The 17811-nt window shown below is 41.6% G+C and overlaps 1 pseudogene; it reads left to right on the plus strand.

The window, feature by feature from the left end:
• LOC118781703 overlaps nucleotides 1–17316 on the plus strand; it is a 33459-nt pseudogene extending 16143 nt beyond the window's left edge.
• The last annotated feature ends 495 nt before the right edge of the window (nucleotides 17317–17811 follow it).

The raw sequence follows: 17811 nt of genomic DNA on the forward strand, positions 1-17811 counted from the left end.
CCCTTCCATGGCATGAGTTTAACTGAGGGCTGCATTTGAGCTGTTACCCAATTCCTTTTAGACTCTTAATACGGCAGAGGAACTAAATTTGCCTAATCAAGAAAATTATTTGTTTGATGCAATGGTTTAATGCATGCATAGTGCAAACTGAAGTCTTTGGCCCACCAGCCAGGGTGACTGGTAGATGGAAAAAATTCACCAGCCAGTCAAAATTTTTCAGCAGGCAATGTAATTTACTGCAAATCAAGCTAAGCTTTAACTGGGTCCTGTGAGAGACACATTTCATTGCATTCATTTAGCAGACACTTGCAGCACAGAAGAACAGAAGTGTATCCATTCAATTTGAATGAGCAACAGACCAGTGAGTGTGAGCATAACACTATTCCAGCCCTACCACAAGTTAACTTGCTCAACCTGACTAGACAGCCTGCAGTCTAAGGGAAGCCAAACATACTATTATACATCACAGGCACATTGTATATTATTAGATAAAACAGCCAGTCATAACATTATATCTAAAGCTGACAGCTAAACTACAGTACTGTTGCCAGTACTGCGAGCTGTCTAGTTGTCTACTCACACATGTAAGTGTATGAAGAATTTGCATTTTTAAATCATTAGTGGTGCAAGCAGTCAAAAGATAGCATGACAGACACAGTAAACGATAACTATTTCTTAGACCAAAACTAGCTAGTCAGTTGTTTAATCAGGCTGAATCTTCCCACAATAGATGTGCTGTCACACTGTCACAATGAGAAAATTACAGAAGGGTTTTGCTGTTGAAAAACAATAGTAAAAATAGTAAACAAAAGTAAAAAACAATAGGAACCAGACTGAAAATACATGTATTTTTTACACAAAAAGCACTCGCCAGAGTGGCTAGTGGCCCTGCAACTTTAACCAACCAAAGACAAAATCTGTCGGCATTTGCGTACTGGCAGGTGTTAAGTTCAGATGCTGTGTCTAGCTGGTCCTCCAGGGTAGGGTTGCCCTGCAAGATGTACCTCCTCAGAGGTTACAGAGGAAGGGGGAATGCATGTTTTTTAGGGTCATTACCCTGCAAAGTGCAATGGTACCCCCCCCATGGGGACTAGTTATGATAATCAACAGCCTACACCACCTTCTCTGTCCAAATCCAAGATAACCAATCACTAGCACAAGGAGCAATTCAGGTAATGCTACACCTGTTGTAAAAGGGACCAAGCCTAAGAGCAATGTGTCCAAACCAAAAAGTGACATAGAGTTTGTACCTACATGGAGCTAATCTAGTTCTGCTTTAATATTAATAAATGGAGAGACTGCTTGGAGTGATATGGTTCTTACAAGCAGATTACACTCTAGTACAGCTGTGTCAGTGAATATTCATATTTTCTTTGTTAGCTGCCATAAGGTCAGTAATGCTTCACATCCCAAAAGCAAGCAGTACACATTACACACACCATTGCACAGCATTGTCCATTTGAAACTGCTTTTTCAAAGGAGCTGCAGTTAATTGGGACTTGTCCACAGAAAGATCAGATTGGGTGCATCTGCTGTGTTGCAGATCTGTGCCACTGGGGTTTGCCACACAGATACCTACACCTTGAGGGGCTGTTCCCTGTCATCCTGGGACATGAGGGCGCTGGCATAGTGGAGAGTGTAGGAGAGGGAGTCACCAAATTCAAACCAGGTTTGGAAAACTACACAGAATGGGGACAAATTGATTCATCTTATTGCCTGTCTTGCAGAGGATTTCTCATGGCAGAAGAAACTCTAAAGATATAAAGCAAAGCAATTTAACATCAGTTGGTAAACAAGCAGAACAGGAGGGGACAAGGATGCAGAACTGAGCAGACATGAAAACAATTACATGGATTATAAGAGTTTATGGAAGCCAGCATTCAGCACAGATTCTCTAAATGTAAATGCTGTTAAATCAGCAGGTGCCACAGAGCATGTATTGCTCAGATAACTGGAAAAATAGAAAGAGGGAAGAGTGAGAGAAAGAAGGGAAGAGAGGGTGGTGGTTAGAAGTGGATGAAAGGGCAGCTTTGGGTGCAGTGTGTAATGATGCAGTGTGACACTGTAATCTCAGCAAAGATAAACTCTGACAGCATACAAAAGGAGGTGAGCAGTAAAGTTAGGGCCTATGGCCATGATGCTGGTCCAAGGATGTCCTAGCCCATTCAGAGCAGGAATCAGCAAACCTGGCTGATGTATGTACATATGGATGACTATGGAAATGTTAATATCTTAATGTGTCTTTATGGACGGTAATGAATGAGTAGAAACTGTGTCTGTGTTGAAGGGGACAAGGTCATCCCATTGTATGTGCCCCAGTGTGGAGAGTGCAAGTTCTGTAAAAACCCGAAGACCAACCTCTGTCAGAAAATCAGGTAACTACAGCAATGACTTCACCAATATTGTTACACAGTTTGCTGTGTATAGCTGTTGCCATGAAATAAAACTAGCTGTACAACATGGGTGAGTACTTGGTATCAAATCTGGAAAAATACTGATAAACTCCTTCAGCTTAAGAGTGTGTGTGAATGTCCCCTCCTATCCCGAGAGGCTGCCTCATGCTAGCACACAGCTTTTTAGGTTTTTAGTTATGAGACTGATATAGGAATGTTTCACATTATTAGGGTGATACTTAATTTGTAAAAGTTGAGATGTGAGTTTTTAAATGTAATGCCTTTCGATATCTGACATGTTCAGGGTGACCCAGGGCCAGGGTTTGATGCCAGACAAGATGTCCTGCTTCGGTTGCAGGGGAAAACAGCTGTTCCATTTCATGGGCTGCAGCACCTTCTCCCAGTACACAGTAGTGTCTGACATTTCTCTGGCCAAGGTGGACGAGAGGGCCCCCATGGACAAGGTGTGCCTACTGGGCTGTGGCATTTCTACTGGATATGGAGCTGTTCTCAACACAGCCAAGGTAAGCACTGCAGGTAACTGCTGGAGTGTGGATCCTACTCAGTTAACTTTTCACATGTACTCATATCATAATCAGAAGGGTGAAGATAAATGCACTGTTCTCCACTTACTGGAGTGAATGAGGGTCTGCATCCAAAGTTGATGGTGCCTTCAGTACTCCAGTACTGAAAACATGGCTATAATTAGTGGACCTACAAATATTATTTAAAATATGGAGGCACAAGTTTCAAGCATCGGTACGATTCCCTAGCAGTATAATTAAGATAGTTAAAAGTTGAAATGCAACACTCTAAAAGAGGTACAAAATTATTGTTATTGGTTTTCAGTAATGGAAAAAATCCAGAAAGCATGTTAACAAATAAAAGGGATTTATGGGCTATAAAATACAGATACAGCAGCAAGAGCCCGTTTATGGCCAGTTTATGATAATGGCCATTTTTAATAATGACTAGGATCACATCCACTGCAGTGTGCTGTGTGACCTGTACTGACTACATAAGTGTTATGCCTAGGGAAAGCTCTTTAGCTGGGGATTCTAATCAGAAATTGTCATATGCAGTTTTTTATATTGGACAAACATTTATTTTTCCAAAATGGAAGCTCTTTTTCTTGGTACCAACAGACAGTGGATTTTAGTGCATGATCCAGTTTATGAAATGTTAAATCTTACATTGGGGTACACCTAGAGCTTAGTATGTTATTATATCATTTCCAATGCAATTCTTGTTAGACTAATGAGCAAAATTCACAAAATGACCCACTACATCAATGTCCTTGACATTATAAGCAGGAGCTATATATGCGTTACATTACATTACATTACATTACATGCACTTAGCAGTCGCTCTTCTCCAGAGTGACTTCCATCACAATAGAACATAAGTGTATTCATTCAGTTTAAAGGAGCAACAGCAAGGAAAAACCCCGGCAGGCTAACATTATGGCAGCATACCTAGGGGACGGGAGGCAAGGGACCGGCATAGTCATGAGGGCGACCCTAAGACAGTCAACACCAGATCACGGCACAGGGTCCATGAAAGCAATGACCACTTAGTCCACCAGAGACTCTATGATCCATGCCAGCACCAGGCCATGTCCCTCAGCTGAAGGATTTACTATATAGATATGTTTTGAGCCTAGACTTAAAGGTGGATAGGTGGATAGAGAGTCTGTTCCCCGAATCTCAGAGGGTAAGCTGTTCCACAGGAGAGGGGCTTGATAGGAGAAGGCTCTACCGCCTACAGTAGTATTGCCCACTCTTGGAATGATGAGAAGCCCGGCATTTTGGGAGCGAAGGACTCTCTGCGGAAGATATGGGTGAAGAAGGTCCTTAAGATGGGGGGGGGGGGGGCAAGCCCATTTAAAGCCTTAAATGTGAGTAAGAGTATTTTAAAAACGATCCGGTATTTAATAGGTAGCCAATAGAAAGAAGCCAGAACTGGGGTGATGTGCTCAAAGCATTTAGTTTTGGTTAAGACTCGAGCAGCTGCATTTTGCACCAGCTGAAGGGGTTTTAATGAGACGTTTGCACATCCTGACAAGAGGGCATTACAGTAGTCTAATCTAGATGTTACAAAGGCGTGGATTAGTTTTTCAGCGTCATTAATTGATATGATTTTCCTGATTTTAGCAGTATTTCTCAGATAGAAGAAGGCAGTCCTAGAGGTGTTAGTTATGTGAGTTTCAAAAGAGAGACAGAGAGAGAAAGCGGTTCTTAGCGCACAGTTGCTAAGAATTACCATCCCGTTATCATATCAATATCTTTATTTGCTAATGGGTGGGCAATCAAGAGCTGCTTTCTGACTCAGAGACTGAAATGTGCATGTTGTTCTTTTTATTCCCCTCACATAGTTCTACAAAATAAATTTACTTTATAACTATATACATTTTAAAGTAGACCGTTGAAGGTTTCCGAGGATGTTTTTTTTATGTTTCTAGGACAAAAACTCGTGTTTCGAAGCGGTTTGGTGAAATTTCTGTTTTAAGTCACTGGCAGGATTGCCGACTCCAGAGGAACACCATTCAAGCCCTACCACAAATTAACTTGTGCAATATAACAGAAGCCAAGTATACTATGATACAACAGTCCCTAGAGCACACAATCAAAATACATCACAATATTACACAAAGTAAGCATCAAATACTAGAGGTAGCAGGTGTTAGTGGGCAGGGATTGATGTGGGATGATGTGCAGTCTGAAGAGGTGGGTCTTCAGTCTGCGTTGGAAGATGGCCAGTGATTCCGCTGTCCTTACCTCCATGGGGAAGTCATTCCACCACTGAGGGTCCAATACAGACAGACACCGTGTATGAAAAGAGCGAAAATTGTAGGTATGAGGGGGCTGTTCCATTCACTGTCCTGTATGCCAGCACCAAGGTTTTGAACTTAATGCAAGCGATGGCAGTAAGCCAATGAAGTGAGGTGAGGAAAGGAGTAACTTGACTACGTTTAGGAAGATTGTAGAGAAGTCGTGCAGCTGAATTCTGGATTAGTTGTAGAGGTTTGATTGCACAGGCAGGGAGGCAATCGAGGAGGGGAGATTATGACCAGGGTTTCCGTTAGCCGGTAATTACTGGTTTTTGCATGGTAAAATGTATAAAAACCAATAAATTAAAAACTTGCTTTTCAACACGTCCGGTAATAATGCTCATACAAAACATAGCTATAATGAAGGCTGTCCCTAAACAGGACATTTGTGTTTTAACAGCGAAACATGCTTATTTATGAATTCAGCGAGCTGTACCCCGACTGGGCTACACTGGCTAAAATTGCCTGTGTTCTGAGTGTCAAGAGTGCTGGGCAGGGAAGGACTTCTCTCTGCAGAATCAAATTAAGACAGCGCTGCGAAGTCGTCTGGCGGAGGAGAGAGTGACACGGCTTATGCACATTGCAAGCTGCAAAGACACATTGGACACATTTGATTTCAAGTTGGCAGCAGAGGACCTTGGCGCAATGAAAAAAAGGAGAAAATAAAATGTTACATTAAAAGGCTATATTTTTTAAACAGGCTACAGATGTTACAGGTTACAGATGTTTTCGTAATAGCCTACATTTTAGCGGCTAATGTTGAGGTTTTGCTCAATCGTTATTGTTCGTTTTGCTTAATCCTTACTGTTCATTAAATAGTCAAACTGATTTGAGGTCGTTGTCATTCTTTCATCAACCTAGGTGTACATTATATTTGCGTTTGTAAAATATGTGACTGTCAATAATATGACTGTTATTGAAACGTGACCGGTAAGTTTCAAATTTGTCCGGTAAAATAAATTCTTTCCAGACACCGGACCGTGACTGTCACTGTTTGTGACATCTCACATGTGGCTTTGACTCACAACTGAACATTTAGCCCACTTCTTAGAAAATACCGAAATATATATTGTGTATCGCGATTCAGCCTACAAATACAGATATATGATCTTGGTCAATATCACGAGATAGGGGTGGATCCTTCAGCTGTTGTACAAGAAGAATCTGCATGGCCAACTCACTGCTGCCACCTGAGACCAAAAAGATAGATGGCTATCAAGCATTGCACTAAGGCTTTTGACAGTGCTATTGGTGGTAAGGCGCATAGGATCCAGGTTGAGGGAGAAAAGCATCTCAGTTTTAACCAGGTTCAGCTTCAGGCAGTGGTCCATCATTCACTGTGAAATGTCTTTCAGGCAAGCTGAGATATGTGCAGAAACCTGTGTGTCAGTCAGCAGAACTAACAGGAAGAGTTGCGTGTCATTGGCATAGAAATGATACAAAAAACCATGGGAGGAGGTGACAGCTGAGAGATTACATGTAAAGAGAGAGGAGGAGGGGGACAAGTACAGAGCCTTGAGGGACACCCATAGACAGGCTGTGGGGTCTAGACAACCCACCGTTCCAGGACATCCTGAAAGAGCGTCCAGAGAGGTGGCATTCAACCCAAAGGAGAGAGGTCTTGGCAATCCCCAATGTAGCCAGGGTGGAAAGTGTGGTCAAAGGCTGCAGATAATCAAGACTGAAGAGTGGGAGAAAGCTCTGGCTAATTGAAGGGCTGCAGTAATGGAGAATAGGGCAGTCTCTGTAGAATGATGAGCCCTCAAGCCAGACTGAAAAGGGTCAAGAAGTTCATTGCAGAAGAGAAACAAGGATAGCTGGTTAGTCGCGGCTCATTTAAGTGTTTTAGACAGAAAGGGAAGGAGGGAGACTGGCTGAGTTGTTGACATCAGATGGGTCTTAAGTCCTTTTCTTCAGCAGGGGTGTGGCTCGTACCTAGGCTGCTGGCACACTACCCATGGAGAGTGAATATGCATTCAGTAGATATGCAGTAGATTTCTGTGCAAGTGTGAAGGTTGCGTGTGATGTAGTTATAGTAATACTTTATTTCGCTTGGAGCCCAACAAAAGGATTGTCAACGGTGGCTGTGGGCCAAGGTTGTTGACTCCCCCCATGTGGACACCATAAACAGGGAAGAGAAAGGGGGGAGATGGGGTGGAGGAGGGATGCCATGAATTGCTGACATGAAAGAGAAGTGGTGAGTGGGATTTTCATGGTTTTGGATGGGACCAGTTTGTGTAGGTTTGGCTGATTGCCTACCTGCATGCACTATTAAACCTCTGCAGTTGATACAGAATATGGCTGCACGTCTGGTTTTCAACCAACCAAAAAAGGCTCACGGTACACCTAGGGCTGTGCTCTGCTTACAGAACTGTGGTATTTAAAAATGGTCTCACGCCTCAATGGAAGCAGAGAGAAGCATGGCTTCGCTGCAGCTAACATCCTTGACAAAGCTAGGGGTCGGTCAAAACAATTAGATCCTTTGTTCGAAGTCCCAAAGCACGAGCTCGGCGATCGCCGTCTGCTTTTTATTTCCCATCACCGTGACGTTCACTCTTGTGAGTGAGAGGGATGTCAGGCACCCAAGCTGAGATGGCATATATTTCCACATTTTAACAGTGCAATAAAAAGTATAAATATAGTAAGAATATAAGAATGTGCTGACAAAATGTATTTTGCAGTTTGCCTTTATTAATAGCCTACATTTAGCAAAAAAAAAAAAAAAAGAATACCCAAATCCCAAAATTCAAAACCAAATACCTACCCAACGAACGAATATCCGAATAGTCGAATATTCGGGTCCAGCCCTGGTTACACCTCTCTTGGTCTCACTCCACTGGCTCCCTGTAGCTGCCCGCATCATGTTCAAGGCCTTGATGCTCACCCACAGGGTGACCAACAAAACTGCACCTACCAGCCTGACCTCACTGTTGCAACCCTATATTCCCTCTCGACTGCTATGCTCTGCCACCAAATGGCGCCTCGTGGCGAAAAATCATTATCCAGGACTTTCTCTGCCATTGTCCCCCGATGGTCCCTTCTGCTGAGTCCCTCTCTCACTTCAAGGAACATCTGAAGACACAGCTCTTCCACTCTCACCTGAGCACCTGAAACACTAAAGGAACTTCTCATGACTCAAACTGTGTCCTACTAAACTATAAAACAAGAACAAAAAAAGAAGAAAAGTAATCTAATGGTTTAACACACTCATTAGCCTAACTTGCTAGTTTGTACCTCGCCTGGCTAACCTTTGAAAATTGTTGACTCCATATGGTTTTTCACTTGTGTCGTATTGTACCTCACTTGTAAGTCACTTTGGATAAACGTGTCTGCCAAATGAATAAATGTAAATGTAGTAATTTTCTTATAAATATGATTGACAGAAGTTTTTCGTTTTATTGATGTCGCAAATTGCTCTATGGCATTGAAAATAACGAATAAAAAAATCTGTACTCAGACTTTTAAAGTCTTTTTTTCATGTTTCATTCACAAAGTGGGTTCTTAACAATTTGGTGGTCGTAAAATGTCTTTTAGGTGGAGAAATATTGTATGAACCCTGATTACTCATTTAATGTAATGGTCTTTGAAGTAAAAGTGTGTGGATATAGCCTTTGACTGCAAATTGAATAGAGGAAGGACAGGCATCTTGCATCCATGTTATGCAAAATAAGTTAAATTGGAACTAACTTTCAGCTTTTAGCTTTTTAACTTCCAGCTTCAAAGTTTTTCCCCATCACAACATTTCAAGAAATCTTACCTGTTATAGGTTGAGCCTGGCTCCACCTGTGCAGTGTTTGGCCTGGGTGCTGTGGGTCTGGTTGTCATTATGGGCTGCAAGGCTGCTGGAGCCACCAGGATCATTGGGATTGACATCAACAAAGACAAGTTTGAGAAGGCCAAGGAGTTTGGGGCCACTGAGTTCATCAGTCCCAAGGACCACAGCAGATCCATCCAGGAGGTGCTGATAGAGATGACCGACCGATGGAGGGGTTGACTTCTCCTTCGAGTGTATTTGCAACATGGGCACCATGGTGAGCTCCTGTTAAGCCATTAAACTAAAGGTCCAACACTGGCTTACTGAGGTTCTAGGTCTTGAGGGAAGATTTTCAGATTTTATACGTGTGTTCCAACACAAGTCTAAATGCTTAATGGACCTGTTTATTGGATGGGGTGATGAATCACCTGTTCACTTGTTGGTCAGCTTTGCATTGAAAGACTTCACTGAAATTCTGAGAATCTCAAAAACCATGAATGTTCTACTAGTCTTAGGCTGTCATCACCAGTGGTCTTCCCTGAAATGAAATTACTTGTAAAGTGTTGGCTTGGATTGTTATCACTGAAAATTTAAAATTGAGGAAAATGCTGTGTAAATGTTTTCTCTGTCATGGCAGGTGTTGCACTATTGGCATTCGCTACTACAGTCTAAAACATGACAGGAGGAGGTTAGTTTACTACATTTTCCTACTTTGGACATGGTGACAGTTGATTGTGCTGACATCATCCATCTCTGGGGTTTCAGAGAGCGGCTCTGGAGGCATGTCACAAGGGCTGAGGTACCAGCGTTATCATCGGGGTGGCAGGGGCTGGACAGGAGATCTCAACACGCCCTTTCCAGCTAGTTACTGGACGCACCTGGAAGGGAACAGCTTTTGGAGGTAAGCAACATGATGCAAAACACAGATGACACTAAACCTTGTACTTGATATGGAATGTTATTGTCAAATATTGTCTAAATTAATTCCTAAATTTTGTTTGACAAAACACACAGAGTTGAAAAGGTTGCAGAAAGAAGTTAAAGGGTCATATCGAGGATTGTTGAGACTGAAGAGCGTTTTAGAACCAATGAATTTCACAGTCATTATTAGCTTTTTACCTTTAAAAAATAATGTTGAATTTCAATACTTGAATATTAACAGGGCATTAAAAAGAAACACTAATTTGGAAAGTCTATGAAACAGCGTAATTTGTACAATTTTGCATCTGATAGCAGTCACCTTAAACATTTCTTGCTGTGCAAGATTTAATGCATTGAATCTATCACAGGCTCTTTGACATACAATTGTGCAAGGCTGTAGTAAGCCAGTAAAGTTATATGTGCCGTGTAACCTATTGGTCAGTGTTGAAGATTGTTAATATTAAACATGAATTGTATATGCTGCATTTCATTTCAGACAAAGGCCTTGAGACATCCGTAGTGGCTTTGATAGGTTGCTATGATATATAAAGAAAAGAGTGTACTTGAATATGAAATCTCTGACAGGATAGCAGCACAAGTGGACTTCTTTATAAATAATTTGTTTTCTATCAAATTGTCAAATGGAATTAAAGCTTTCCCATGAAACCTTACATAATTTGCTAAATGAAAGGTAATTAACCATTAACACAAATCATGGGAAATGTTTGCATATAGGAACACTATTAAATTCAATTAATTTTTATTTGTATAGCGCTTTTTACAACACAAGTTGTCACAAAGCAGCTTTACATTGTTCCCAGGCCTGAGACCCCCTGAGAGCAAGCCTAAGGCAACAGTGGCATGGAAAAACTCCCTATCAGGAAGAAACCTTGAACAGAACTGGGCTCAGAGGGGGGGCCCATCTGCTTCTGGCCGGCACTGGGCAGATAGAGTTACAGACAAGTTATGCAATGTACTTTAAGACATATACGATTGATAGACAATAATAGTTAACAGCAGAGTGATTATAAGCATGTCTCCTAGGTTGTCCGGTTCTTGGAACGCAGTTGGCTTTGATGGGCAGGGCAGCGAGGTAGCAGCACTGGAAAACGGGATGAGACGCTTGGGCTACAGCTCCGGACAGGAGCCCGGAGCAGGGATAGGAAGCAAACAGAAAACATTGGTTAGTGGATGATAAGAATGGCAGGGATGTAGAACAGAGGGGCAGGAGAGGAGGGGCAGAGAAAAAGGTGTGCAACAAGGAAAAACCCCGGCAGGCTAACATTATGGCAGCATACCTAGGGGACGGGAGGCAAGGGACCGGCATAGTCATGAGGGCGACCCTAAGACAGTCAACACCAGATCACGGCACAGGGTCCATGAAAGCAATGACCACTTAGTCCACCAGAGACTCTATGATCCATGCCAGCACCAGGCCATGTCCCTCAGCTGAAGGATTTACTATATAGATATGTTTTGAGCCTAGACTTAAAGGTGGATAGGTGGATAGAGAGTCTGTTCCCCGAATCTCAGAGGGTAAGCTGTTCCACAGGAGAGGGGCTTGATAGGAGAAGGCTCTACCGCCTACAGTAGTATTGCCCACTCTTGGAATGATGAGAAGCCCGGCATTTTGGGAGCGAAGGACTCTCTGCGGAAGATATGGGTGAAGAAGGTCCTTAAGATGGGGGGGGGGGGGGGGGGGGGCAACCCCATTTAAAGCCTTAAATGTGAGTAAGAGTATTTTAAAAACGATCCGGTATTTAATAGGTAGCCAATGGAGAGAAGCCAGAACTGGGGTGATGTGCTCAAAGCATTTAGTTTTGGTTAAGACTCGAGCAGCTGCATTTTGCACCAGCTGAAGGGGTTTTAATGAGACGTTTGCACATCCTGACAAGAGGGCATTACAGTAGTCTAATCTGGATGTTACAAAGGCGTGGATTAGTTTTTCAGCGTCATTAATTGATATGATTTTCCTGATTTTAGCAGTATTTCTCAGATAGAAGAAGGCAGTCCTAGAGGTGTTAGTTATGTGAGTTTCAAAAGAGAGCTCGGGATCAATAATAACACCAAGGTCTTTGATGGCTGCACTCACGGCAAGGGAGACACCATCAAGGTCCAGTGTAAAATGAGTGAGTTTGCTCCTGATTGAATTTTGGCCTATGACCAATATTTCGGTTTTGTCCGAGTTAAGGAGGAGAAAGTTTTGGGCCATCCAATTCTTTACATCTGTTAGGCAGGCCTCCATGTTTCAAATATTCAGAGGGACATCGGGTTTGACTGATATGTATAACTGAGTGTCATCCGCGTAACAGTGGAAATTAATGTCATGTTTACGGATGATATCGCCAAGAGGCAACATGTATAATGAGAAGAGCAGAGGCCCAAGCACAGATCCTTGAGGTATACCATATCTTACTCTGGAACGAGCGGAGGATTCATTGTTAATGGAGACAAACTGATATCCTTCTGATAGATAAGACTTAAACCAAGATAGGGCCTGTCCACTTATGCCAACCAGGTTTTCGAGGCAGTCAAGGAGGATACGACGATCGATGGTATCAAAGGCTGCACTTAGGTCTAGCAGCACAAGAAGAGAGATACAGCCATTGTCACAGGAGAGCAGAAGGTCGTTGAGCACTTTCAGGAGAACGGTTTCCGTACTGTGGTGAGGCCTAAATCCGGACTGAAAAACTTCCAAAATGTTGTTAGAGTGTAAAAAGGCACAGAGTTGCTTTGATACTGCTTTTTCCAGAATTTTTAGAGGAATGGAAGGTTCAAGATGGGCCTATAGTTTGACAGGTCATTGGGATCAAGATTAGGCTTTTTCAGAATAGGCTTGATAACTGCTACTCTGAAGGGCTGAGGTACGTGTCCAGACGTAAGGGAGGCGTTGATAAGATTTAATAGCGGTGTGCCAACTGCAGGCAGTAGCTGTTTTAGGAAGCCAGTTGGTATGGGGTCAAGTTAGCTGGTAGAGTTATTAGATGAATTGATGAAGAAGAAAAGTCGCTAAATTCAATGGGTATAAAAGAGTCAAAGCGTGAGGCGGGCCTAATAGACATACCTACATAATCTGGAACGGGACTGGCCAGGCAAGAGGCAGAAGTCGATGAGAATTTTTGTATTGTGTCTCTTATCTTTAAGATTTTACTATCAAAGAAGTTCATGAAATCATTGCTACTATAAATTGCTGGTATGGTAGGGTTAACTGATGCAGGACTCTTGGTTAATCTGGCGATAGTGCTAAACAGGTACTTAGGATTGTCCTTGTTTCTCTCAATAAGGGTAGAGAAATATTTGGATCTGGTAGCTGTGAGGGCATGCTTGTAGGTTAGGAGACTTTCCTTCCATGCCAGGAAAAAAAACTAATTTGGTGGAGCGCCATTTTCTTTCGAGTTTTCGCGTAGCTTGTTTGAGATCACGAATATGGTCATTATACCAAGGTGCTAGCTTCTTGTCTGTGATTTTCCTCCTTTTGAGGGGAGCAACGGCATCCAGAGTTTTACGCAAAGTAGAGTCAATACTGTCCGCGAGTAGATTAATTTCAGTTGAGCTAGGGTTTGAACATAAACTGGAGGAGATTTCGTTGTGCAGGTAGTATGATGTAGGGAGCTCGTAGATACATTTGCTGTAAGAGAGTAAAACGTGCGCCTGGAAGAAAATCTAGGCTCCGAGTATGTGAAGCACGTTAGTGGTAAACTGAAAGAGATGAGATAGTGGTCAGATAACACAGGATTGTGTGGCATAATTTCCACCTGGTTAATGTCTGCTCCATGAGTGAGGACCAGATCTAGAGTATGGCTGCGGTAATGTGTGGGTTTGTCCACAGCTTGATAGAGTCCAATGGGTTCGATGATGGACAAAAATGCTGTTCTGAATGGGTCATGTTCATTATCCATATGCACATTAAAGTCACCTACTATTACAGCTTTTTCTGTATTGACAACTAGGTCAGATAAAACGTTGGCAAATTCGATAAGAAAGCAGTAAGGGCCAGGTGGCCTGTAAACTATTACAAGGGTAAATAGCTGAAATGCAGTCTTGTCAGGATGTGCAAAGCTAAGTATTAACAGTTCAAACAAATGGAAGTTATAGCCAGGTTTAAGGGTGGCACAGAGTTTGGAGCTGTGTACAGCAGCAACGCCGCCACCTCTACCAGTAGTTCGAGGGACCTGGTGATTACAGTAACTGGGAGGAGTTGATTCAAGAATACAGTATATAATTTTGCGCTCTTGATTCCCCTTTCATGGCTTCTTTTACTTTCCTATACCCTTTTGGCCAAATGATTGTTTTTTAGAATGTTTCAAGTAGTCACTAATTTTATAATTAGTCTGTGGAGAAGACTGTGAAGATTGTCTGAAGGTCAATATTTTAACTGATCACAGCAATCATCACAATGAGTGTGTATAAGTGTGTATCAAGTGATTATAAGTATAAACCAAGTCTGGCTGCAGACAATTACCATTCTCGATTATCTCTAGTAGCAACAGTCATAAATTGCTGCACTCCAAACAATGCTTAAGGGTGTACTCACACTCGCTGAACTGTGCCTGGGCCCGCTTGAAGAGGTGGGCTCAGGCACGGTTCAGTTGGACTCGGGCACGGTACGCATCAGTGTGATCGCTAAACGTGCCCAAGCACGGAACTCGAACATGACGTTAATAATGCGACTCTCCCATTTAAGAAATATATCCATTGTGGCAACAGTTAGCTGGATATCTGTGAGTTACACACCCAGTCATAATAATTCCTTTAAACTATCATTTGATTAGCCAGCTGACTTCCTTAAATATAACAATCTGGCTACCTCCAAAATTCGACTGGTTAGTTCTGTATAACAGAGTTATTGTTAGATCTATACCTAAAAATAACTCTGTGGATCCCCACATTAGCTTGATTACTCGCAAGCTAAATAAAACTAACCATACTTTATGTGGCGATGTAAGCATTGCTGTTGTCAGGGGCTTAGAGTATCACAAAGGAAGCAGCCAACCTGTTTAGCTAGTCTTCCACAGTCGTTCAGATAGGTAGCCTGTTAGAACTGTTTGTCAAATCTACCAGTAAATAGCTAACGTTAGCTCCCCAGCCAGTTAGCAACGATTATGCAAAGCAGCGTTTTTCAGTTAATCATGCTGCACATATAAGAAGAATATTTTTACGGAGGCAGCTGACGTTGAGGGAGGAATTTGGAGCTGCTTTACTCGCAGACTACAATTCACGTTCATCAATAAGGTGAGAACCAGACCCGTTGTTAACCCAAATATTCTCGAATGAATTGAAAAGTGTACTATCCAAGCAGTAATAGAAGATGCTTGTTGTTATAATGATGACAGTAGGGCACACACAAGTAGTAGCCCTAAATGGTTAACATTAGCTAACATTATTGTGATTAGGCTACTGTAATCTGACACAAAATATTGGTCTGTCCCTTAGCATAATGACTGAAACGTCAGCTGCCTCCGTAAAAATCTTCTTATACGTGCAGCACGATTAAATGAAAATTGCTGCGTTGCATAATCGATAAATCTATAAGGCATGTGAGAGGGCCATGTGTCACTCCAGATAAACCACAAAGTAAGTACAGTCATGAACTCCATTGTGCTGTGTGAGAGCGCTTTTCTTCAACACAAAAAGTTGCATCGTGATGACATAAGCATGGGAGTGAGGAGGGGGGACAATCGTGCTCGGGCATGGTACAAGGCAACCGGGCCTAGTGTGAGTACGCCCGAAGACTCAGGGTCACTTCCAAAATAGCATCAAAATGAAGACATGAATTGGAATGCTTATTATTAGATTAAGAGCAAAAAATATACTGTATATGTTGGCCCCTTCAGGCATAACCTGTGAACTGCAGTTACAATTATGGTGGTCAGTGGTCAACCAAAAATTCATACAGTCTTAGCTACCGTTGATTCTAATGGCTCGTCATTTAATTCCACAATATAGGGGAGCTCCTTTTTCACACTGCAGTCACCTGGCAATAAAACTGAGTATTAAATTCTGTCATACAGCTGGCTGATTGCTTTAGTCTTATGTCCTTACTCACGCATACAGTGTTACAGCACACTCCCTGTGTTAATTTTTCAAATCCCTGATCTTTCCAAGATCATGTTGTTATATAGCTACTTTTACAGTTAATTTGTTAGGCTGATTAGTAAAGCTTTATCTTGAACTTACTTATCTCATTGTTTCAGCTCACAGTATATTACTGCCTATCTACATCCACATCTCCTCTGGCTGTGTCTGAGTGTATTGGGGTATTGCACTTTTTTCCTGTTTGAATGTTGCACAACTAGGTGCAACTCTTCAGAAGTCAAGCTGCTGAATGCAGTAATAAAAGCAGTTTAAGTATTTAAAGTATGTAGAAGTCAATAGTAGAATAATTAATTTTTAATACATTTTGTTGATGTTCACTTCAAACAGGGCATAAATTTGAAATGTTCTCCAGTTCATTGTGTTCTCTTTAAGGCTGGAAAAGTGTGGAAAGTGTTCCCAAGCTGGTGATGGACTATCTGGACAGGAAATTAAAGGTGGATGAGTTTGTGACCTACAACCTCTCCTTCCAACAAATAAACGAAGGCTTTGACCTTATGCATGCTGGGAAAAGGTATTGTTTCTTTTTAACTAGTTCCTAGCCTCAGAAACATTGACACCCCCTACAGTATAGCCAAAATAAATATAAATTTTGTTGGTCCCAATACAACCAAGGGGGGTGTCAAAATTCTCATATAGGGTGGGCCATTTCCTATATCCAATGGATCTAAGAAACCTTATTAAAACATTTTACTTCTTGTGTGTGTGTGCCCGCTCAAATTATAGTTTAAAATTTGGTAGGTTTTGCTACTTACTTCTTTTGGCTATAGTTGTCTACATCTATAACATTGTCTCACATTTGATTTTGTACTGTATAGATCAGTGTTTCTCAACCCTTTTTGGCCTCAGCAAGTTTATTACTTTCTTACATCTCAAGTATGGCCTGATCAGACCCTCGAAATGAGAGGAGTATTTTTTTTTTTCCTTCCCCCATAATTACACATTACACCTGTCAATATATGCATGATAGCCAACATATATACTGGCCCTACTGTTTTTTTTGCACTTTACCGTATATTTGCACTTACAGTTCAATAGGAAATCAAGCTGAGTTTTTTCTGGGGGCGTAATGTAGCAAATTGCCATATACACAGTCTGCTGAGAAACATTGTTGAGGTCTCCTAGGTCCTGCATGCCTCAAGACTGATATGTATCTGTTCTTTTTTTCTCCAGCATTTGGACTGTACTGAAGTTCTGAAGCTTTTACGTGTAATGGGCTTTTAGTAGATGGCTTATGTCTACCACAACTTGCCAAGAGAAACCATGGTCTACTTAGAACCCTGCCCAGAATCTTTCAGCCCAGCAAGTGATGTTGCATTAATATTAGCACCAACTCACATTAATCTCTATGGGTATGACATTTAAATCAATCACAGATTTAAAGCTTGTTTATGAAATGAATATAACATGTGTTGGTATAGTTATTCATTAATGGAAGTTTATTTTTAAAATGTTGTACTTATAATAAAGCTATTAAGTGTATATATGTTGTGTGCCACCATTAGATGTGAAGAATATTACTAGTCCTGTAAACAGTAATGCATGCATTTCTTTTAAGGCAGAATTTTAGAAAGCACTGCAACATAAAAAGTTAGGAGATAAGCATAAAATATGTGATTTTGTGTTTAAAATAAACACCACTACAGAATCAGAATGTCTGAAATGCCAGTATCCACAATTTTTTGTGGACCTCATGAACAAGAAAAACAAATTTCCCCCCAAAAGTAGGTTATTCCTGCTCTTGAACAATGGATATATCGGACTCAAGGATCTTGACACATTCAGACTTTTGAATACATAATGTTCTAGCAATTTGGGTC

Source organism: Megalops cyprinoides, chromosome 8, assembly GCF_013368585.1.
Source record: "Megalops cyprinoides isolate fMegCyp1 chromosome 8, fMegCyp1.pri, whole genome shotgun sequence".
NCBI classification, from domain to species: Eukaryota; Metazoa; Chordata; class Actinopteri; order Elopiformes; family Megalopidae; genus Megalops; species Megalops cyprinoides.